This window comes from Giraffa tippelskirchi, chromosome 1, assembly GCF_054371585.1.
Source record: "Giraffa tippelskirchi isolate mGirTip1 chromosome 1, T2T-mGirTip1v1.2.pri, whole genome shotgun sequence".
Taxonomy (NCBI): Eukaryota; Metazoa; Chordata; class Mammalia; order Artiodactyla; family Giraffidae; genus Giraffa; species Giraffa tippelskirchi.
Genome location: NC_137275.1, coordinates 166,058,836 through 166,082,555, shown reverse-complemented (window position 1 = coordinate 166,082,555; position 23,720 = coordinate 166,058,836). Strand labels below are relative to the sequence as shown.

General features: G+C 36.2%; 1 protein-coding gene across 4 annotated transcripts in view; it reads left to right on the top strand.

Annotated features, from left to right (window-relative positions):
* TRPM3 (transient receptor potential cation channel subfamily M member 3) overlaps window positions 1-23,720 on the top strand; it is an 885,588-nt gene that overhangs the window by 90,963 nt on the left and 770,905 nt on the right. The gene's annotated exons all lie outside the window — the stretch shown is intronic.

The following is a 23,720-nucleotide window of genomic DNA, read 5'->3' as shown; positions in this document are numbered from 1 at the left end:
TTGATGCCTAATGAGCTACTAAACTGGCAGATTTTGTTTTTCCTGAAGTGTGCTTTATCCTAGTGCCATGATTTAGGTCATTTGGACTTTAATGTATTAGTTCTCTATTAAAAATCTTGAATTTTTTCAATGTATTCTCTCCTTTCAGAGGTTGTAATAGTTATGAAAGTGAAAGTGTTTGCCTGTCAGTTGTGTCCAACTCTTTGTGACCCCATGGACTGTAGCCTGTCAGGCTCCTCTATCCATGGGATTCCCCAGGCAAGGATTCTGAAGTGGGTTGCCATTTCCTTCTCCAGGGGATCTTTCCTGACCCAGGGATTGAACTCGGGTCTCTGGCATTGCAAGCAGCTTCTTTACCGTCTGAGCCACCAGGGAAGTCCCTAGGAAAAGCAGGATAGACTGCAATATGCTGTGGTAAAAAGAAGTATGCTAACTATCAGAGGTTTGCAGAGACAAATGTTTTGTCAGCTCATGCTGTGTATCCATGTCCGTTGTAGGATTTTAGGGACCTATGCATGAGGGAATAAGAGATTTTGGAGGATCTCACATCAGCAGTGAATTGCTTTTGCTTTTAAGTAATACATATAAATTTTCCTTATAGCTTATTGAAGAAAAATAGTCATATAGCCCCAAACAGTCATAAAAGGGCTGCCATAACAAAGTACCACAAAGTAGATGGCTTAAAGAAGCAGCAGTTTCCTCCTTCACAGATCTGGGGTAGAAGACCGAAATCCAGATTTTGGTAGAATTGGTTCCTTCTGAAGGTCTGAGTGAGAATCTGCTCCTTTCCTTTCTCCTAGCTTTGGTGGTCACCAGCCATCTTCTTTGCTTGTAGAAACATCGCTCTAATCTCTGCCTCTGTCTTCACATGGGATTCTTCCTTGTGTGAGTCCAGAGTCTGCGTCTAAATTTCCCTTTTCCTATAAGAACACTAGTCAATGGATTAGTGTGCACTCTCATCCAGTATAACTTCTCTGAAGATGCTTTTTCCAAATAGTTACATTCAAAGATACTAGGGATTGGAATTTGGCCATATCTTTTGGGGGGAATAAATTCAAGCCACAACAAGGACCGTGAAGTACAATCAGACCATCAAGTAGGAAAAGTAGAGGCATGGAAATATTTGGCAAAGGGCTCCAGTGACAACTATGCCCCCTTTTGAAATTTTAAGGAGAAACACTTCTTTTCAGAAGTTTCTGGTAGTTTAAGAAAGGTTAGCAGCTCAAAGAATCAAGATTGACTATGGATGTTAACCAAATATCCTGACCCGCTAAGGATGTATGAATAACAGAGGGATACTATTTGGAAAAGGAGCACACAAATATTATTTATAGTCTCAGTGGTCTGAGGCCTCTGCCTTTCTACCCATCTTTGTTACCTCATGGAAGGAAGTAAATCAGGGCTTATGTGAGCTTAGGGGCAGAAATAAAACCAAAGTCTTTTACCTAACTGGAGCATTTTATGTAGGATATGTATATGCTCTTGGTGGTGATTTTAACAGAAGACATTCTAGTGCCAGCCTTGTCTCAAGGTTGAGGATTCATTACAAAAAACACAGTTTAATTACAAACAATGACTGTATAAATTGCTGATGAAAAATTCAGGGTTAAAGTTGACAAGCTGTATCTTTTTGTTAGTTAATGCTCAGGTATCTTTTAAAATAAAATTGTTTTATGTTTAAATTCCACTGCTTAAAAGTGAGTTATATTTGTATAAATAATCTGTGGGAAATGCATGGTAATAAATGTCTTTATAGTTAAGAAGGAGGTCTCATCAGTAACTTGTTTAGAGTATCCTTGAGTCGGTTCCATGGGATTCGGGTTATGAGTTTAGTATAAAGGGTGACACTGAATACCAAAATCAAAGTGGTAGCAACATCACAAGGAAACTGTATACCTAACCAGTGTGAGGGTGGTTAGGATGCAGAGAGTATGCTTAGGACCTGCCAAGTGGCATAACATAGTCATCCATCTTTTGTTATAGGATGAATCTTCCTGGACCTTGCTCTATGGCCTTCTATAGCTTGATTGTGAATTTTCCAATTGCCTATCTCCCACAGTTTTGAGGGGTAGGAAATGGTGGTGATGAGAACTTTCATGCATTAAAATCTCAGCAAAAAATGACAAAGTATCTCAGAGGTAGGGAGGGAGAAGCATGTGGAAATAACAGAAGGGCTCTAGCTACCACTTACGGTGAATGACCTGGAACTTAATCAAGTCAGCAGTTAATCAAAATGAGAAACCAGGAGAGGAAATGGAAAGACTGAGAGACAGAAGAGCTGGCTTCTAGGTCAGGCTTTGTTACCAACCATTTATAGCTTAGGCAAATCACTCATCTTCTTTACAACTGAAGCAGGTATTTCCTAAATTCCTTTCTAGCTGGGAAGTATTATGGTTAAGGGCATTAGCATCTTTCTGTTCATCAATATACGTGGTCAATGACTCATGGCAAAGATGCAGTCCTCAGCATTGGCAGAAGGATTTCTTTCATAAAAACTGCCAGTTGTTTGTAAAGGAGGAGTATCTCAGGTTTGGTATCAGAACTGCATACAAGCGAACATAAGAAAAAAATAGTATAATATTTATTGAGAGCAGTAGTGGATACTTACTGACAGACACTGCTCTGTTTTCTCAGCAATTAGTCTGCATACAGTCCTAGAGAAGGAAATGGAACTACAGAAGTTTGAAGTAACTTGACTGAAATGACACTTCTAGTGATAAGGTGTCCTGACTGTTGAGACTTTTCTCCTTACTTCTTTATTAAAATTCCTGCCATGGATAAATACATAGACATTCAGTTGGGGGAAAAGCCACAGGGGTTAATGATGGCCTTGGATTTCATTTAAATATATGCATTCACTTATTTACTAAATATTTATTTATCATGAACTTGCTGAGTTCCAGTCACTGTTTTATACACTAAAGGTAACAATTGTGATCAAGAGGAGCCCAAATCCTGCCTTCACAGTGATTTCAGTGTAGTAAAGGAACATAGACAGTTAGACAGCACTTATAATACAGTGTGAGAAGTGCTGATATGGGAACAGGTACAGTTAAGAACATGGCTGTGTGTGTAGGGAGGTCATCTGCAAGTAACATTCAAGTTGTACCTTGAAGGATGCACATCTGATGAAGGAAGAAGGAAGTAGGTGAAGAGAGGAGTGTTTGCAGCAGAGAGAACAAGTGAGAAGAATCTAGCCCTTCATCTGGCCTGGCGCTGATGTAGTAGCTAAAGTGTCACTTGAGAACTGTGAACTTCCAGATGTTCAAGCTGGTTTTTGAAAAGGCAGAGGAACCAGAGGTCAAATTGCCAACATCTGTTGGATCATTGAAAAAGCAAGAGAATTCCAGAAAAAGCATCTATTTCTGCCTTATTGACTATGCCAAAGCCTTTGACTGCGTGGATCCCAATAAACTGTGGAAAATTCTGAAAGAGATGGGAATACCAGACCATCTGACCTGGCTCTTGAGAAATGTGTATGCAGGTCAGGAAGCAACAGTTAGAACTAGACATGGAACAAAAGACTGTTTCCAAATCGGGAAAGGGGTGGGTAGGTCAGGGCTGTATATTGTCACCCAGCTTATTTAATTTATATGCAGAGTACATGATGAGAAATGCTGGACTGGATGAAGCACAAGCTGGAATCAAGATTTCTGGGAGAAATATCAATAACCTCAGATATGCGGATAATACCATGCTTATGGCAGAAAGAGAAGAACTAAAGAGCCTCTTGATGAAAGTGAAAGAGGAATTTGAAAAAGTTGGCTGAAAGCTCAACATTCAGAAAACTAAGATCATGGCATCCGGTCCCATCACTTCATGGCAAATAGATGGGGAAACAGTGGAAACAGTGTCAGACTTTATTTTTTTGGGCTCCAAAATCACTGCAGATGGTGACTGCCACAATGAATTTAAAAGACACTTACTCCTTGGAAAGAAAGGTATGACCAACCTAGACAGCATGTTAAAAAGCAGAGACATTACTTTGCCAACAAAGGTCCATCTAATCAAAGCTATGGTTTTTCCAGTAGTCATGTATGGATGTGAGAGTTGGACTATAGAGAAAGCTGAGCACTGAAGAATTGATGCTTTTGAACTGTGGTGTTGTAGAAGACTCTTGAGAGTCCCTTGGACTGCAAGGAGATCCAACCAGTCCATCCTAAAGGCGATCACTCCTGGGTGTTCATTGGAAGGACTGATGTTGAAGCTGAAACTCCAATACTTTGGCCACCTGATGTGAAGAGCTGAATCATTTGAAAAGACGCTGATTCTGGGAAAGACTGAGGGCAGGAGGAGAAGGGGACAACAGAGAATGAGATGCTTGGATGGCATCACTGACTCAATGGACATGAGTTTGGGTAAACTCTGGGAGTTGGTGATGGTCAGGTAGGCCTGGCATGCTGTGGTCCATGGGGTCGCAAAGAGTTGGACACAACTGAGCAATTGAACTGAACTGAGAATAATTGGTAGGTTGTGGGCCTGGGCATTTATCTTGTGAACAGAGTGATTTGAATGTCAGGCTGGTTTTAAACACTGAGTTTCAGGTTGTTTTGACTCCAGATGTCCCACATATTCTAAGGTCCTACCTGAAGGTTCTGGATCATTTTGGAAGAGGGCAGGAAAAGAACCTGGTTTGATGTGAGAGATTACAACTTCCTTTGGGTTGGGTGGTGTTTGAGACAAAGGTTGGACCCTCTGCAGATGGTCTGGAAGTGGCTTGAACCAGCCAGGGGGCATAAGTTAGAGGAGATGCTGAAGTGATATGACATGACCTATTTCCTTCTTGTTTGAAAAACTAAATTTGAGGAAGTATTTCATTCTCAAAGATTGTGACAGAGTTACATCCCATGATGATTAGTGTTTACTTAGGTGCCCACAGTCACATGTGAACCATGTGGCAAGTGTCTGTTAGTTTTGTGACATTTGTAGATATTTTGCATGTGTATCATAGGCTAAATGCTGTGATAGCTTATCCCATTCTGATCAGTTAAAAACCTTAAATGAATACAAATGGGACCATCATTTTTTATTGTGTCAGTGACATCTTTATGCTATTCTTCCTAGGAAAAAGTTTCATTGTGTAATCTAGTGAAAAAAATCTTGAAAGTTATACTGTATTTGAGTCACTTTCAGAGTATTCATAGAAGTTTTTATGTCAGTTACCCTTTAAAATTTTATCATATTTTTTCTTTCATATTATGAAACTTTTCTTATGTATAAAATGTAAGAAGAATAGTATAAAGAACGTGTATGTGTATAATATTCACTTTAAAAATGTTCCAATTTCACTCCTTTCTCCCTTATTTTTATTACCCACCCCCACCCAAAACACTTTTTGTTGAACTTGGGGTTCAGTTTCAATAATGTTTTAGAATGTCCAATTACTACATATTTTAAAGTTATACCCTTATATAGTAAATGATGACATCTAGGGCATTTAATATTTTTGGAAGGTGTTTGTAAATGTATGACCCTAAAATATATAGCAATTGGACATTTTAAAACATTTTATCAATCATAGATTTCTGTATATATCTTTTTATAGCTTTTTTTAGCCAAACATTATACTAGCACTATTGGTGTATATTGCTATTGTGTTCATTTTTACTGCTGTATAGTATTTCTGTCTAAAAAGACCATAATTTATTATCCCATTGACAAACGTTTAAATTGGAAATGTGACTAATTATACCTATAATTTAAATGATCCAATCTTTGCCATTTATAGCTGCCTCCTTCCTCCAGTTTTCTCAATGATCATCAAAAGCATGCAATCATTTTTTCAGAAAGACTAAAGAAAAATAGATAATATTGCAATAACTGAATTTGTGTGAATATGATTACAGCTTGAACACTGTGTGCCTAAGCATACAATTGGCACTCATGATGATTTGGTAAGTGGAGAGGAGTCAGTGAGCCATAATAAAGCTGAAGCTCTAGTCATATTCCATAACCTAATATTTTCTAGATCCACTGAATTTGTTAGAGGCCAAATAAATAGGAAAATATTTTCATATCAGTGTCTTCAGAATAGCCTGGCAGATTCACCTTTAAAAGAATTACTTATTGTAAGAAAAGGTCACCCAATCAGATCCTGTCATACTCTTGACCTTTTCGGTCTTGAATTCCAAATTTTATTTTTAAAAAGTCTTTATTGAACTTGTTACAATATTTATTCTGTTTTATGTTTTGGTCTTTTGGCCCTGAGGCATGGGGAATCTTAGCTCCTGGACCAGGGATCCAGCCCACACCCCATGCATTGGAAGTCTTAACACACTGGACTTCCAGGGAAAGCCCTTGAATCCTGAATTTTAAAATGCCCCTCCTTTTAACCTTCTTAATTCAGAAAGTTTTAGAAATATTTGTTTCATGAACATGGCAATAGATATCAACATGGCCAAATCACCAGAGTGTGTATGGAGCTATCATGTTCTCCCCAAAATATCTTCCATGTCAGTTATCAATGATGTTTCAAATGGTCTCATCAGAAGTTACATCCTTTCTGCTGCATAACTAAAGATAATGCTTGTTAAATTTGGATGATATGAATTCTGGAAAATGATTGTTGGTTAGATAACAGAGGTGGTAACTTCATACATTTGAAGGAGGAATCCAAGTCAGTGAAATAAAATAAAACTAGAATGAATGGGGAAATTAAAGAATCAATGAAAAAACATTAGACTAGGCCAAGTATATCTGGTAAACTTTTGTATGAAAAACATCTAAGGATTTTAGATTACAGTAATCTTACTGTGAGTCAGCAGTTAAGTTATCCTGTGAAACTAAAATTCAAACTGAAAGTTACATTAATAGAAGTATAAGTCCACAATCAAGGGAGGTAATCAGCCTGTTCTACTCAAGGACTAATCAAACAACATCTGAGAACTTGTTTGCAGTTCTGGAATCTGTAGTTTTCATTGACATGGATAAACTAGAAGTCTGGAAACTGACTAAAGTATTGAAAAGTTTGGAAATTGAGCTGCTGAATAAAATTTTTCATCAATATGTATCTTTTGGGATCTAGCTTCTTTCACTTCCACTTAACAAAATTCATTTGAGATTCATCTATGTTACTATGTCAGTAGTTTGTTACTTTATATGCTGTGTAGTATATCCATTATGTGGATATACCATAGTTTATCTGTTTACTAGCTGAAGGACATCTTTGTTTGCAATTTTTGATTTTGAAAAAATCTGCTATAAAAATTTCTTGCATAGATTTTTGTGAAACCATAAATTTGCATTTTTGGGGTGAAAACTTAGGGATAAAATTGCTGCTTCATATGGTAGACTTTAACCTTTATAAGAAACTGCCAAACTGTTTTTCAAAGTAGCCATATCATTTTGGATTTCTACCATCAGCATTCTAGTTGTTCTACCTTCTTGTTAGCTCTTTACTTGGTATTGTCAATATACATATGTGTATATATACGTGTGATTATGTGTGTGTGTTTGTATAGCCATTGTAATGGAAATGTAGTGTCAGCTTTTTACCTATTTTTAAAACTGTTTCTTATTATCGAGTTTTAAGACTTCTTTATATATTTGGATATATGTTCTTTGTAAAAAATGTGATTTGTAAGTATTTTCTCCCAGTCTGTGGGCAGCCTTTTTTAATTTTCTTAACATGATGTTATTTGCCATGTAAATCATTTTATTTGTAGATATTAATCAAGGTTATCAGTCTATAATTTTATTGAATATAGATTTTTGAGTTACAGTTTTAGACCATTTCTTATACTTAGGTTAGAGAAGAATTCACTCATTTTCCCCCTTGTATAATTGGCAGTTTTATTTTCAAAGTTTAGATCACATATGTTTGGAGTTTATTCTAGTATGTGGTATGCGGAATTGGTTCAGTAGACCCAATGTTATCATTTTTCAAATGGCTATGCAATAATCCCAATATTATCTGTTTGAGTATGTTTCTCCCTAGTGGTTTGAGTGGAGAAGGAAATGGCAACCCACTCCAGTATTCTTGCCTGGAGAATCCCGTGGACAGAGGAGCCTGGTGGGCTGCTGTCCATGGTGTCACACAGAGTCAGACACGACTGAAGTGACTTAGCATGCATGCATGCATTGGAGAAGGAAGTGGCATCCCACTTCAGTATTCTTGCCTGGAGAATCCCAGGGACAGAGGAGCCTGGTGGGCTGCCGTCTATGGGATTTCAGAGTCGGACACTACTGAAGTGACTTAGCAGCAGCAGCAGCAGTGATTTGAGATGCTACCTTTATAATATGCTAAATTTCCATAAGTTATGAGGTCTGTTTCAAGGCTTTCTCTTCTGTTTTGTTGGTTTGTCTATTCATGCACCAAAGTGCGCTGTTTTTTAATTTTGGAGGCTTTGTTGTGTCAGGCAGAGTGAGATTTTCCTCTAGGACTCTCTTTTTTCATACTGGTTTTCCCAATTTTTATTGCGTATCTGTTTTTTTCCACTTGAACTATAGTATCAATTTGTCTAGCTCCAGGGAAAAAAATGATTTTTATTGTGATCACATTTTGTTGTTCAGTCTCTCAGTTGTGTCCAACTCTTGGCAACCCCATGACTGCAGCATGCCAGGCTTTCCTGTCCTGCACCATTTTCCGGAGCTTGCTCAAACTCAGGTCATTGAGTTGGTGATGCCATCCAACCATTTCATCCTCTGTCGGCCCCTTCTTCTCCTGCCTTCAGTCTTTTCCAGCATCAGGTTCCAATGAGTTGGCTCTTTGCATCAGGTGGCCAAAATACTGGAGCTTCAGCTTCAGCATCAGCATCAGTCCTTCCAATGAATATTCAGGACTGATTCCTTTTAGGATTGACTGGTTGGATCTCCTTGCAGTCGAAGGGACTCAAGAGTCTTCTATAACACCACAGTTTGAAAGCATTAATTCTTTGGCACTCAGACTTCTTTACAGTCCAACTCTCACATCCATACATGACTACTGGAAAAACCATAGCTTTGACTATACAGACCTTTGCCGGCAAAGTAATATCTCTGCTTTTTAATATGCTGTCTAGGTTTGTCATAGCTTTTCTTCCAAGGAGCAAACGTCTTTTAGTTTCATGGTTGCAGTCACCATCTGCAGTGATTTTGGAGCCCAAGAAAATAAAGTCTGTCACTGTTTCCACTGTTTCCCCATCTATTTTCCGTGAAGTGGTGGGACCAGATGCCTTGATCTTAGTTTTTTAATGTTGAACTTTAAGCTAGCTTTTTCACTGTCCTCTTTCACCTTCATCAAAAGGCTGTTCATTTCCTCTTTGCTTTCTGCCATAAGGGTGGTATCATCTGCATGTCTGCAGTTATTGATATTTTTCCCAGCAATCTTGATTCCAGCTTGAGCTTTATCCAGCCCCGCATTTTGCATGATATACTCTGCATACAAGTTAAATAAGCAGAATGACAACATACAGCCCTGACATACTCCTTTCCCATTTTGGAACCAGTCCGTTGTTCCATCGCCAGTTTTAACTGTTGCTTTTTGACCTGCATACAGGTTTCTCAGGAGGCAGGTGAGGTGGTCTGGTATTCCCATATCTTGTAAAATTTTCCAGTTTGTTGTGATCACATTAAGTTTATGAATTAACTTGGAGAAAACTTACATGCTGATGCTATTAAGACTTTAAGACCTATAAAGAGATGTTTTCCATTTATATAAGTCTCCATTTACATCTTTTATGGATGTCTTTGTAATTTACTTCATAAAGCTTTTGAAGTTAACTGACTAAGTTAATTTCTGGGTATGTACCTTTATTGTTGCTATTGTGAATTGTTTTCCATTTTATCTTATAACTTGTTACTTGTTATATAAAAAATATTGATCTTTCCTTGCTAATTTTATATATGCTACCTGTTTAAATCTTTTATAATTTAAGTTAGTTTTAACATTGATTCTCTAGTTGTTTTTTGGTGTAGTGGTATGTTACTTGCAAATAAAGATAGTTGTATCTCTTCTTTTCTCATGTCTAATTGCATTGGTTAATGCCTAGAGCACAGTGTTGAATAGTTTTGGAGATAGTGAGAATTAGAATCCTTGCTTTGTTCTTGATCTTAATGGGAATGTTTATGCTGTTTCCTCATCAAGTAAAATGCTGAATCCAAGACTGAGGTAGAGGTGTGTGTGTGTGTGTGTATATGTATGTGTGTTTGTGTGTATGTGTACAAGAAAATATCCATCCATTCTTCATCAAGGGTTTTACTGGAAATAGCTGTTGAATTTTATCAAAGGTGTTTTGACTACAATTTAATAATTTATTTCAAATATTGTTACTTTTTCAGTTCCAGGATTTCCATTGGCTTGTTTTGTAGTTTTCATATCTCTCCTGAAATCTCCATATCTTTACTCATAAATTCATCTTTTCTTGGAGTTTAGCATTGATCAAAGGTTCTTTTTTTTTGTTTTCTAATTGTTGTGTGTTAATTCCAGTCTGCTTTGTCAATGGATCTGTTTAGAATGACCTTCTTTTTTACTTGACCAGAGTTAAATTTTTGTTTCTCTGATAATATGCAGGACATTACACTGATGAGATTTGGGTTCTGTCATTTCCCAGAACACCTTTATTTTCTGGAGGCTTGATTTCAGGTGTTTTTTTTTTTTTCTTTGAAGTGGTCCTATATCAGTTTTACCCTTAAGTTAAGGAACATCTTAGTCATGAATTTGATTTTTACTCCTCAGGTAAACTGAGAGCTTCAGTGGAATGGCTAAGGTATTTACCAAGCCCCTCTGACTTAGTACAGCAGGCAGCTGTTGAAGCCTTGGTCAGTTTTTTCAGTATTCTGGTGTTTTTTACCTTGGGCTATTTGGGGTCTTGCCCTAAACATGTACAGTTAGAAGTCACCCAAACATCTTAAGAGAAAATTTTATGTAGATTTTAGGACTCCTTATATTTTCGCTCTCTCCTCTCAGGGAGTTTCCTCCTTGATTTATAGTTTTTCTAGCAACCCCAAGCTCTGACATTGGACTCCTTAGTTCGTTAAGATAACCCAATTTGCTGCTTGAGGTCTAGCTCTTGCCTTGAAAAGAATAGACTGTGCTCACAGAAGAGTAGTTGTGTTCATGTGGATCTCATTCAGCAGCATTTCTTTTTTCAAGTATGGATTCTATCCAGTTCCTATCTACTTTTCGGTCACTTTTGAATACCTCCAAACATGTTAAAAATATTTTACTTTGAATTTTTGATTGTTATCGAGAGGATACTGTATAGTCTGATACAGTGACTCTGTCATTACTTGAATCCATAAGTACAGAACCAAGACTAATCTCAGTGGAATTAAATCCACAGTGTATGCTTGTTCTATTTTATCACACTTCCCTACCTACTCTGATTGGTACTTCTTAGGCATAAGAGATGAGTTTTACTATTTTCTGATTATTTTTCACAGCTAGATTGCCAGAAGCATTCTTCTTGGAACGTGGTACTATGCCAACAGTTTGGCTATATTTAAATGAATTGGAGTAACCACATTGACTGTTTTCTCCTGTACTGATCAGTCTCTAAACCCATGATAATTTGCCTGACTTTGGTAAACCCTTCTGCTGCTTTTATGTTGTTTATATACAGAATCTGAAGTTGAAGAGTACCATATCTTGTCACTTTGAACAGGGTTAAAGATATTTTGTACTGCAACCCCAAACTAATTTCCAAATGTTATGTTTGATAGTTCTGTTTGATAATAGACCTTTCCCAGAAATCCCTCATGTTTATAAATTTAATTTTAAGGTTTGGACAGTATATGACTTATCTATAAGAGAGAAACTCATTTAAAATTATTATTTGCTTATTCTTTCAAATAACCCAGATTATTGGTCCTAGGTCATAACAAAGACTAACTTATAATTTCTTTTTCATTATTTAAAATGGGAAAAAATAGGTGAATTCAATTTTGGCAACTGTCTTTAGAATTGTTTTATATCTATGTGAGGAGATACTTTGATATGCAGCTTCATCAAATTATGAATTGTTGGTTGAGTCATATAATGAGAAGATTATAAAAGATGTGTTCTACTTTAAGAGTACTCAGTATATGAGAATGTAACTGCTAGTTTGTTAAGTTTAAGAATGGCTACTCATTTTAAGAATGGCCACTCATTTTAGATTAACTTTTTAAAATTGGAGTACAATTATTTTACAATGTGGTGTTAGTTTTTGCTGTACAACAGAGTGAATCAGCAATGTGTATATATCTATCCTCTTCCTTTTGAGCCTCCCTCCTACCCACCCTCTAGCTCATCACAGAACACCGAGCTGAGCTCCCTGTGCTATACAGCAGCTTCCCACTAGCTCTATATTTTACACATGGTAGTGTATATACATCGATGCTACTCTGTTTGTCCCACCCTCCCCTACCTTCTCTCTGTCCACATGTCCTTTCTCTACATCTTCGTCTCTATTCTGCCCTGCAAATAGGTTCATCAGTACCAAGAACGACTATTCATTTTATACAGTATCATTTCCTTAATGTGGTTTTGTGTTGGTGGTCTTCTGATATACATAAAACGTCATCTAAAAGTTTGATTTGCCAAACTTCTACTGAGGATTTTAGGGGAGTGTTTAATTTACTGCAATCTGTGATAATCTGTGCTAATTAGCAGGTCTTGCCAAAAAGGAAAGCTAACTCCAAGTCCTCAGTGAGCCAGGACTATGACTCATGTTTACAAACTTATTAATATGCATTCATGCCACTAAAATTGATTATAGTTGCTGTTATCCATAATTTCTGGTTATCCATAATCTCCTCTCTAATATTTCCTAATTCATTGTTCATTTCATTTCATTATGGTGGTTAAAATTTCAGTTGTGATTGCATTTTGTATTGTGGGGCAAAATTCTATCATATTATCTTTAACAGTTGACATTTTATTGAGTGATATTTTAAAGAGTTCAGTTTTGGTATGTATGCCTGTGTGCTCAGTCAGTCAGTTGTGTCTGACTCTTTGCAACTCTATGGACCATAGCCCACCAGGCTCCTCTGTCTGTGGGATTTTCCTGGCAAGAATATTGAAGAGGGTTGGCATTTCCTCCTCGAAGGGATCTTCCTGACCCAGGGTTTGAATCTGTGTCTCCTCATTGCAGGTAGATTCTTTACTGCTGAGCCACCTGGGAAGCCCATTGGTATGTATGTATGGTGTAAATTAATAGAAGGGTTTATAGTTGGAAAGAAGAAGATGAATAGATGAAAATTACATAGTAATTAGGATGTTAGTTGATGAGGGCTTGAACTTGTCATTCTTATAGAAATATAAAGGAAGTAATATTTAAGGTAATTAGATTAAAGAAATGAAGAATATCTAATGAGGCTTGGTAACTAGATGAAAATGGCTATGGTGGAGCAGTGCAACAGGGAGGCAATTTGAGGAGAAAAATGAGTACTGAAGAAGAAATAGATTAGCTAAGAGAAAATACAATTTGAGATAAAGGATCCGGCCATGGATGAAATGCATATTTGGGATTCATTCTCATAGAAATGATAGATGAAATGTTGAAAGTAAGTAAAATAGGATTAGCCATCATTTGTATTAGAACAGATGATGTTATGGTAATTCTGTGGCACAAATTTATGGAAACATTCTGTCTTAAAATATTTCAGTATGACTTATATCCCTGAGTATATTTCTGTATTAGAAATTTGCCTCTTTTTCCTAGCAGTTAGTAACTCATGTATATTAACCACAGTATAGGTTTTTAAATTTAAAAAGGAAAAAAATAATCCCTTGGGTTTAGTTTGCTGCTTGCTTATTACCATTTGGTAGAAACACATGAACGAAATGTTAAGCAGCTTTAATATTAGAGCTTTGATTGATTCAAGGTCTCTCTCTGGTGAATTGCTCAGTTAGTTATGATTTTTTTTCTTCGAATTTTATTACTGATTACCCTACCTCCTTGCAACAGGAACTTCTTATCTTTTAATATATCCTCTCTGTTGTCATATTATACTTATAACTAGAAGAAGAAATAGTTTATTATTTTAGAGGACTTTATCATCATTCCACATGCTTATCTATTCATGTTCACTTTTGATTATCATCTCTGGCTTGTCCCTTGTTAGTATATCAGAAACTGGATATTTGTTATCCCCCTTATCCTTCAGATGTTGCTACGTATTTATCTGTTGAATGAATTTTTCAAGTTTAACAATGTTAGGATATTTCACACACATGAATCTGAATTTCCAGCTGCTTTGGGAAAATTGGAAAATCTGGTGACATGCTGCAGTAACTATCTACCAGTTAGCACAACAGTATTTGTTGTGTCAGTTTCTGTGGCTCGGGAATCCAGGTGCAGCCTGACTGGCCCCTCTGGCTCACGGTCTCTCACGAATCTATACTCAAGGTGTGTACTGGAATTGCTGTCACTGTAAAATTTCACTGGGAGAGGATCATCCAAGCTCACTCCCAAGGTTGTGGGAGGCATTTAACTCCCCAGGTGATGTAGGCTAAAGGCCTTCCTTGGTTCCTTTTTTTTTTAAATAAATTTATTTTTTATTGAAGGATAATTGCTTTACAGAATTTTGCTGTTTTCTGTCCAACCTCAACATGAATCAGCCATAGGTATACATATATCCCCTCCCTTTTGAACCTCCCTCCCATCTCCCTCCCCAACCCACCCCTCTAGATTTGTACAGACCCCTTGTTTGAGTTTCCTGAGCCATACAGCAAATTCCCATTGGCTATCTATTTTACATATGGTAATGTAAGTTTCCATGTTATTCTTTCCATACATCTCACCCTCTCCTCCCCTCTCCCCATGTCCATAAGTCTATTCTCTATGTCTGTTTCTCCACTGTTGCCCTGTAAATAAATTCTTCAGTACCATTTTTCTAGATCCCATATATATTTGTTAGAATATGGTATTTATCTTTCTCTTTCTGACTCACTTCACTCTATATAATACGTTCTAGGTTCATTCACCTCATTAGAACTGACTCAAATGCATTCCTTTTTATGGCTGAGTAATATTTCATTGTGTATATATACACCACCTCGGTTCCTTTTCATGTAGGCCTCTTCATAGAGCAGCTCATCACATGGCAGCTTGCTTCATCAGAACAAAAATAAGAGCAGGACGGAAGTCACAGTTTTTTGCAACTTAATCTTGGAAATGCCATCCAGATACTTTTGCGGTGTGTTTTTCATTGGACACAAGTCACTAGGTCCAGCCCGTGCTCAAAGGGAAGGCAGTCATTACCCAAGGGAATGAATGCTGTCATGAGCCATTTTAAAAGGCATTGATTGCTCCCTGTTCAGGAGTTTTCACAGCACAGGCATGCGTTAGAGCTGAGTCATGACAGGCTCCTTATGAGTGGGTCATGAAATCTCTGGGCCACAGCTGACCTCCTCCAGTTGCCTTAACCTGTTTATGTTCCCTGCTGGGATTCTACATATAATTGAGTTAGTGACAATGACATTAAACAGGGATCACAATCTTTTTGTAGAGATGTTTTTTGACAGTTCTAATTCTTCTCTTCTCTGCTCCTTGGAGAAAAAATAACCTCATGAAGTCAGAACAGGAGATTTGAAAAGGACTAGATTTAATATAGACTAGTTGGTTAAAATATACCACTTAGTTTTGCAGAGGTTCTTTAAGTATTCTCCAAGTTTTGAATTAAACGTTATTAATATAGATATTTCAATTATTTAAAAACTGTTAAAGTAAACCTACTGAAGGCATTGATATTTAATAAAAGTTGTCATACTGAGAAGCCAGCAAAGCTTATTTTGCAATACATTTTAAAGTATTCTAAATATGTTATTAATTAAAAGCTTGTGGCACTGCACCAATTGTTTTTTAAGATTTCATTAAAATTATACATGAATGCTCAGTGCTATGAAGCGTTTAGGTAGAATAGTACGAGTCAAGTTCCTCATGAAAATATGCAACTAAAATGAAATATCAACTTCATTATCAATTTATTCATATATAACACTGTAACTTTAATACCCTGCTTTCAAATTTTGGGGTTTATCAGATCATGTATTCTCATTGACTTTATAAATACATTTTTTAAAACATGAACTTATTTATGTTAATAAAATGCCACTTTTAGCTCAGTTGTAGTACTGTAAGAATTCACGTAAAGAAAGAATTTCACTACTAGAAAGCATAAATGGTGTTCCAAGCTACTGACCTGTAATAAATTTCCTTTGGGTTAAAGAAACTTTAGCAAGAGATATTTCCAGTATAAGTTTTATTTTTCCTAAGCAAAGCCATAATCATTTAGAATAAAAACTTGCTTTTCTAAAATAGTGACAAATAATATTTAAAATAAAAAACCTGAGATGCAGCAAGTTTCCAAAGTGTGTTTTTAAAAATCATCTAAGATTTAATATGCATAGTGTAGTTTACACCTTGAAGAGATTATTAATTATCCAGTTGTATTATTATGTTATCGGACCACCACATTCAATTAACCAGAATTTGTTATTCCCTGATCATACTATGTAGCAGAGTTTTATTTTAAAAACGCTGTATCTACAGTAGCCTATGTAGATACTTGTTTTATTTATTTACAGTAGCCTATGTAAATACTTGTTTTATTTACCATGTTTGTTACTATTTTTAAGATACCACTTTAATAATAAGAAATGTAAAATGTATGCTGAGTATCTCCTGGGATTTCTCTTGTTAGGTATTTTGCCCCCTCTAGATAGAATTTTGTAGAGAATTGTGGCTGCTATGTGCAGTAACAATGTTAGCAAATCAAATATTAGTATAAGTCAGCATATATTTAATATTTATTACTTATGTGTCAAAATAAATATGTGGCTAGTTTATCTGAACATTAATGAAAAGTTTATTGTGCTTTTAAACATAGATATTTCTAAGAGTTCATAGTATAACTTTTTTTGATGAGTTTCTGTTGTATAGTATTTCTTTTTGTTTCGCCTCATTTAACACTCCAACATGGCAGTGGCTTTGTTGTATTTTCTATAGATGCGCCACATTGTTAAGGAACCTGATACCCAAAAGAAATTGCCTCATCCCATGTTTTGTGCTAACCCCTTCCCAACACTGATAAAAATCCCCTCACTCCACACAGAGGTCATCATTAGAATCAGGGTTTTACTGGCTTCCTGGTTGAAACCCCGAGTTCTATCTTAAATGGCAGATAATTAGTGACAGGCATTTGTACCTGGATATGGGAATCTAACTGCCATTTATAATCCTTCGCTACAGTAAAGTAAGTTCTAAATGTGAACCTAGCTTAGAGTTGAAGTTTTAGAATCCCACCAGTTAAAGTTGAAGACTTGCTGGTACTCTGGTATGCAAACAGGTTTGTGATTATCTTGTCAATCAATATTTCTAATACAAGTGAAATCCTAGTCTCAGAGATCCTTTTTCCAATGAGTGTAACGTGTTTTTATAAGAAATTTTATAAATTTATGTGAAATTTATAAATCATCAATTTGAGTCTTTCTCACTGTCGTTTGACATCCTTGGATCTTATCCTACTGTTGCTTTGTACTCAGATTCCAACTATCTCATTCAGGACAGACAGTTAGGCCTCACATGCAATGTACTGTATCCCTCCAGCGGGTGCCATTCACAAAGACTGTCACTTGAATGGTCTCCTGACCACCCCCAACTGTGTGCAGTATTCAGCCAGCACAGTGGCACAGTGGATTGTCCTTTAGCCTGTTTGGATGGACCAGTTTAGCCTGTCAGGATGGTTTTCTTTCCTCTCACATTTTCCTTCCACATACTGTATCCATTACAGCCTTTGGACACACGTGCCTCAGCATTAGCTTTCGAGAATACCCATCACTATTGTTCCTGCTTCTCTGAGATGGAGAAATCAGAAATGTATTATATGGCTCTATTATACCGTATTGAGAATTTCCAGTATTACAAAAATATTGGCAATAATAAATTCTAAGATTTCAGAGCTGTTGTGATCATTAGCAGTATAATACCTGGTAAGTGGCTGACATTCAGTAAATAATGCTCATTATCTTTCTTTTCGTGCAACTAATTAGTGTAAAATTCTGAATTTGGCCATGTCATTTATGTATGAATTAATACAATGACTATAAAAAACCATTTTTATTTCATTAAAATAGGTCCCACACTAAACTAAAAACCTTTTGTTAGCCTAACTGAGTTACCTGTGTTCCTAAAAGTGATTTAACTTCATCACATAAAAAATGCTGCAATTTAGTTTTTCAGAAATCCAGAATACAATTATTGCTCTGATTAGCCAACATTAGTGAGATGCTCATGTGTGTGGTCTGATAGACATGAGTTGCTTGCATGAAGGATTCACTAGGACTGTGCATGAAGAATATATTTTGGGGTGCTAGGTCAGGAACTATGCTGCAGCTGCTACCAGGCTATGATTTGTGGGGAGTTAGCTTTCTTCTATTGTCTTTCTAAATGTGGGTCTTTTTTTTCTCACTATTTTTCTCCTGGTCTGCCAGCTTACACCCAACAACTCCTTCAGATTAAAACTCAGAATATGATGCATCCAAAAAGTTTTCTATATTTGTACCAAGGTTTATGAATACTTATGTTTGAGTTATTGGTTGCTCAGCATACAGCAGGTGCTCATAAATGCTCCTTTAAAAAATTCAGAAACCATGAAACACATTTTTACATTTTTCTGTATGGAGACAGTATCCTAAATTCTGGGGTCATGCATGTATCCTTTTTCCTCAGAATACAGAAAGAATATAGATGAAGATTACTCTAGTATTTAAGGATAAGTGATTTGATGCAAGATACCTAAGGTATGTATTGATTTGTTTTTTATGGTTGCATATCATTTTGATTACCCATGGCAATGATTTCAACCCCTCTTTAATTTCCCTTTTACCCAATTTCAATTTTATTCAAATACCCAAGTTATAAAGCATATGAAGTAAAACTTCTGGAGTTGAAACTGCATCTTCTTGGCCACCTTGAGCCCTAATTGTATCCCCAAGGCTCAGCTCAGTTGTATGGCTTTGAGATACTCAATACCCAACTCTTCTTGACCAGTTAAAATATTGAAGAATCATCAAATAATTAAAACTTCTTTATTCTGTCTACTTTATGCTTTAAATCACATTAGATACTACTATACAAACACAGAATATTATAAGATCTAATCATGTCTTTACAGATGGTACTTAAGAGATGATATAAGGGTGAACAATTAAGGCATAAATAATTGAGAATAACTACATCACAGTTCTGGGGATTCTTGCTGTTGATGTGGTTCATGGATGCTGCAAAGCTGGAGATAATAAATAATAGGTAACTTTTATTCATTAGTGTCTGGCACTTCTCTTGCCTTATTTTATCATCATAACAACTATGTGTCTTTCCATTTACATATGAGGAAACTGAGGCTTAGAGAGGTTAAGTGCCTTGCCCATATGCACCAGAGCAGAGTTTTCTAAGTTCACACTATTGATTATTATACTTTGCTGGCATTCAGACTTGTCCATATGTGAGAATGGAATATCTTGGCATCTGGAGCATGGCGATAGGGATGCATTTATTAGTATGATGACATTCAAGGTAGCAGTTAAAATAAAAATGTGATTCACGGTATAATGCTATGCATGAGACTATAAAGATTAAAAAATCAACTGAATAATCTTTTGTATTTTGGAAGCAGTTTTACATACGTTATCATAGATATGAAGTTATCATGATTAGCTAATGTTTTAACAGATATTGCTATGCCCATTGGAAAGATGAGGAAATACACCAAAAGACTTTAAATGACTTGTCTGTCCTAAGTCACAGGACTAGGAATAGATTGAGAAATAGAAATCAGTCCCAGACTCCTCTGGAGCCCTTCCACAAGGTTTTCTTCAGAATTGTAAAACAGAATAAAAAAAATAGTTAGTTTGTGGGCTGCCTAAATACTTTTATTAATAGAAATTTTCAGTTTATAATAATGCCTCATGCTTGTCAAAGAAATACTGGATGGAAATTAAACATTAATTACTTGAACATGGAGACTTGATTCACACCTAGTTTTCATTTTTTACAGATATCTTTCAAATACCCCTGGAATTAAACTTGAACCCCTTAATTATTTGATCGTATTTTCCCCAGAAGCAATTGTGGAGGAATTCAAACCTGCTTGCATGAAACCTAATGGCAGTCACCCAGAGAGTAGTAGTTACTGGCAATCATTGGTCTTGTGATCAATCAGTTCTTGAGTATTAATAAATTAGTTAAAAACACTTTCCCTCTTGGCTCAAAATTTCAGAAAAAACCCCGCCTGAGTCACATGTTGAGCTCTTGATTATTTGATACCCCATGGGCTGTTAAAGCTGAGGAAAAGATCAGGATGCAACATGAGGTGTCCTAGTTAGATACCCTACTCACAAACCTGGGACAAGTTGGGCTTCCAGAGAGGCTGCGAAGATGAACGAGAAGCCAGAATATAGATAGGGGATTGAGGACCCTTTGGCCTCTTCATTCTGATTACCTAGTAGCTTTTTCTCAGCACAGCATATCTTTTTCTTGGCTGATGCCATCCGTAGTCTTCCCACTCATGTTAATATCCAGAGGCTCATCATCATTTCCCAAATGAATTCAACTGAGTAGAGCTGTAGAGCAGCCAGCACAGCTTCAGACAGGAGGACTGGCTCCCTGAAGGGCTGCATTCCTGTTTTGCTACTTAACGTTAAATATCACACATAGCTGACACTCATGAACTGATTCTCCTTATATTCTTTATGGAAGCAGAGAAGAGATAATGATTAATACAACATTTTTAAAACATTGACAGACCCTCTTAGGAAGATGCCGGTAGGTACAGATTGTTTCTGAAGCAAAGCTAACTTCTGATGGGAATTCAGAGGTTGTTGGAGAGATAAGAGAAGAGTTGAGGGAACCTAGGAACAGTGTGTGTTTTCTTTAAGAAACACAGAATTAAAAAACAGGCTATATTATTTAAATCTTTTGAAGCACTGATTTATAGCTTTTGATTTGAAAATCAGTGGTTGACTTGTCCTGCACTCTTCCATTTGGTTGTAGTGTCAGTATCTTATTGTATATTTACCTAGTGAATTTTGTCCCAGAAGCTGTCAATGTGACTATTACTGCAGATAAAAATCCTCCTGTATCCTTGGAAAGCAAATACATCTCTGCTGGAGGCAACATTACCTGGAGAGGTCGAGTGTATGATGTGGCTGCTCACTTAGCTTGTTCTGGCATGCTGGGTGCTTAGGCATCCCTAGAAGTACTAATATTAGACGGTTGTCCACATTGGTTGCTCTCCAAACTCACCTTTTTCCAGTGATTTCCCCCCCCTTATAATATTTAAATAAAATCCTAACTTGATGTCAGATCTTCAGCATATCCTTAATAAAAACTGAGACATCCAGCCTCAGTATCACAAGAAAGTAGAGGCTGCATTCCAGGAAAGATGGAGAAGTAACACAGTTATAAACAGCAGGTCCTAACAGCTAGTCCAAGTATGAAATCTCAGATCTGATCTTTGGAATGGACTTCTGCTATAGTGGAAATATCTTTTGAAATAATAGTCTTAGATTCTGTCCAAGCTGGCCAAAAATGAGTAAAATACCTGGGTTAATTTGGTTATGATTAGCAATAAAAAATATAAGCAGGCAGGATTTCCCTGGTGGTTCAGTGGTTAAGATTCTGCTTCCAGTGCAGAGGATACGGGTTTGATCCCTGACTGGGGAACTAAGATCCCACATGCTGTGTGGCATGACCAAAAATTAAATTAAATAAAATTTAAAAGCAATAAGCACAGTGAGAAAAATAAAATTCCAAAGGAAAATCATTATCAAATTACCATTCTCATTTAATGAAGTATGTGGCAGTATCTAGATCACTGTATGCATGAGAGAGAGAATGAGAATATGGTTAGTTAGCATCTTTAAGAATGAAAAAGGGAGAAGTTGCATCTTTGTTGACTTGGTTATTGCCATTATTTTTCTGCCTAAACAATTCTTTCATTTATTAAAAAACTTATTTTCCTGTTATGTGAAAGGCAGTTCTTCAAAATATGCCTTGTCCTCTCTCACATGTGGGCAAAGATGTGTTGGAAGTTACATGATGGTTTCTTCAGTTCTTAGTTTTATAACTTATAATTTCTGTGACTCTAGACATTTTCTCTCTCTGAGCCTTTATTTCCTCACCTAATAAATAGAGGAACACTTTCCTCATGAGATTTTTGTAAGTAAAAATAGTGAAAAGGTCACAAATATGTCAGTAGCCTTCGAAGATGATATAAGTGGGTATTTGAAGACATGTCAGTTCCTTTGCTTACCATATCAGCTCTGTTGACAAAAAATTAATCAATTGATCTAAAAAAAAAATCGAAAATTTTATTTGAGTCAAATTGAGGATTATAATCCTAGAAAGCCCTTCAGAATGCTCCAGAAACTATTCTACCCATTTGAAGTAAAAGCAGAGTTATAAGTTTTTTGAGACAAAGGGCTGTACATTAAATGATATATTAATATTACCAACAGTTCAGCAATCCAGATCAGCAAGTACAAGGTGGTGGGTCATGTGAACCCTTAAAAGATCAAGATGGAAGAGTAGCTTTAGAAGAATTGTCTTGTTGGAGTGAGGGAAATGTTGCTCTTTATGGTTAAACAGGTATTTCTGCTGAGAGAGAGTCTTGGTCAATGTATAATGCAGATATGAAATGCACAGTAGAGGGGAGAAAGGAGGCCAAAGAGCAAAGACGTTTTCTGTTTACATTTTTCTTCTCTTTCCATGAAATATGAATTTTATTTCAAAGCTCTTAATGTAGAATTTGGCTTCTATTGACATTAGTCCTGATTCACAGTCATGTGGAAGATTGTTTCAAAATTTTGTACTAGGGAAGATCTGGTTTTTTGGTTTGGATTGCAGACAATACTAATGACTTTGGATCATTTATTCAAGAGATCTATGATTTCCAAGACTCTTTTCATTTAGATACTTTCCTTAATTATTTCCCAGTTGTTATTTTCCTAATTCTTTATATATAAAAATTCTATTACAATTATAAATGAAACAATAAATATATATATATCTCTATATAGAAATTGAATAGAAAGTTATACTAATGGGCATATTCTGACACTCTGTTTAAGGTATCAAAGAAATAAATTTCACAGGGAAGAGCAAATTCACCATTTTGAACATGACAAAAGCAATAGGAATAAAATCCAGAGCTTGATGTTAGGTCTCTACTACAGTTTTTTAGTCAAGGTAATTTTGATTGTGACAGAGCCCACTCTAGCTAGCTTAAGTAAAGAGATTCACTGTATGTCTCTAGTAGTTAATTTCATTGTCATCCAAGATCAGGAAGTAAATTATAGCCAGACCTCATGGGAATCAAAACTGGATAGCCAAGTATAAGATTCTTCTTTCTCCCTTTTAGGTTGCATGGTTCCTTTCATTTTGTCTTCTCTCTGATCTTAGTGTGTCAACTTCATTTTATTGTCTTAACCAGTTTCTTTGGGTTGCTCGTATTGGATATGGCTTTGCAAAGTCATTTCTTAATCTCTCAGACTACACTGTGGCTTTTCATTATTGATGCCTAGATGCAACTAACAACATCTTTTTGTATCTTGGCTCAAACTCTCAAAACAATCTCATGGGTTGTTTGGGGTCAAATACCCATGCCTGATCCATTTGGTAGTTTTGGTTGGGAAGGGTACAGACAACTAACCATATCTAGTAAAACCCTTACTAGTTTAGTAAACTTGAAAAAGATTCAGATAAATTTTGTCATCTGAAAAAATGTGGATAACTACTTTCTTCAAAGTATAATGTAAG